This window comes from Dipodomys ordii, unplaced genomic scaffold (assembly GCF_000151885.1).
Source record: "Dipodomys ordii isolate 6190 unplaced genomic scaffold, Dord_2.0 Scaffold25, whole genome shotgun sequence".
NCBI classification, from domain to species: domain Eukaryota; kingdom Metazoa; phylum Chordata; class Mammalia; order Rodentia; family Heteromyidae; genus Dipodomys; species Dipodomys ordii.
The window spans coordinates 20,433,275-20,435,147 of NW_012267241.1; positions in this window are offsets into that span (position 1 = coordinate 20,433,275).

Consider the following 1,873-nt stretch of genomic DNA (forward strand, 5'->3'; position numbering starts at 1 on the left):
AATAAGAATATATATATATATATATATATATATATATATATATATGAACTGAGCCATCATGATACTCTTATCTAAAGTTGGCCAAAGTTAGGCCTTGTTCTAAAGTAGTAATAAGGGTTCCAAGTCACAGTAGCCCTCAGCAGAGCCTGTGTCTTCTGCTTGTTTATCTTCCCTGTGACTCTAATTATATATACACACATAAGGGTTAAGAAAGGCAACATGGGCAATTTCACTTTTTTTGTCTCTCTAATAGAAGAAACTCATAGAAAGGCGTATATATCAAGCAAATTTAGTTAGAAATCCCTTATTAAAATTGACTTCAAAAGCAAATACCTTTTTGTTATAAGGATCCAGTAATATAAAAGGGCAGAAAATTAAAAGCACACAATAGCTTATTGCCGTACCTACGCCAAGGGGGTACTGTTCATGGAATTATTAAATAAGCAATAATGATAACCTACAATATGGTAGACCGAAGCCAAAGGCCAAATACGCTTCTCTGAGGCCCATCCTGTTCTCCTGCATGGCCTTGACCACACCCACAGGTGCCGAGCTCAACAAAAGAAGATGCATTTATTCCAAAAAGAATTTGTCTAAAAAAATCCAAACGAACACTTTTGCATTTCCATCCTACCAGGGAATAGAGTTTTAATGAAGCGAGAAGCAACTAGGTGACATCTTTATCAGCCCTCATAAACCTTGATTGAATACACAGCGATAAGGCCTGTTTAAACTATTCTCCTCCTGATAGCTGGCCTGGAGGCGGTGTTGGCCCTAGCAACCGCGGGAAAGGAAGCCTCGCCAAACCCCAAAGTGTGGGCCCCTCAGGCCCACGGAGCTGCAAACAATCCAAAGCTCCAGGCAGCTGGTGCATCTGGGGGCTGTGGATGGGGATTGGGGTGGGAGTTCGGGGGGGGGGGGCTTCCCCTGGCTCTCTCCAGGCCTCTGGGAACACTTCTTCAAAACCACACACCCCCTCCTTGAGAAAGTGGCTGAAGGCAAAAGTGACCTTTAGCATTTACATCTGCAGACACAGAGAGCTCCTGAGAGCGCTTTTAAGGATTTGGGGATGGCTTGCTCTGGTTTTCTTAATGCAAGCATCATAAATAAGTGGTACAGACATAAGAAAGAAGAGGGAGGTGTGAGATGTTTTGCATCTGATTTTTCTGTCTCTGTCTCTGTCTCTCTGTGTCTCTGTCTCTGTGTCTCTGTCTCTGTGTCTGTCTCTCTCTGTGTCTCTCTGTGTCTCTGTGTCTGTCTCTGTCTGTCTCTGTCTCTCTGTCTCTCTGTCTCTGTGTCTCTCTGTGTCTGTGTCTGTCTCTGTCTCTGTCTGTTTCTGTCTATCTGTCTGTCTGTCTGTCTCTCTCTCTCTCTCAGATACAGAGGTCCTGTTTCTAATCACTACTTGGTACTATAAATTCTACCCCCTACCCCAGCCTAGCCAATGTACAGTCCACAGCGCCCCCTACAGGTTGTAGTAGCCAGTGCCGCTTGTGGGAGATGCTTTAGGTCTATGCTGCTGATTTCAGTAGCCCTGCAGAGAAGCAAGTCCTTCCCCAGAAAAGGGCACCCAAGAAGCACTTTGCATGCTGCATGCCGAGGGCTCTGAGTGGGGATTCAATGCCCCTGATTCTAGGCCTCATCTCCCTGATTAACTGGAAACTCTTGAGGACAGGACTTTGGGGAACATTTGGCTCTTCAAATAGAAAAAGAGACAATTGGATTTGAAAGGTCTTTCAACTCTAAAATTAAGAGTGGCTGTGGTGCATACCTGTAATCTTAACAACTCTGGAGGTGGGGGTAGGAAGATCATGAGCACAAAGCCAACCTGAGGCTTAGTGAGCAAGACTGTATCTCAAAAACAAGATACAAG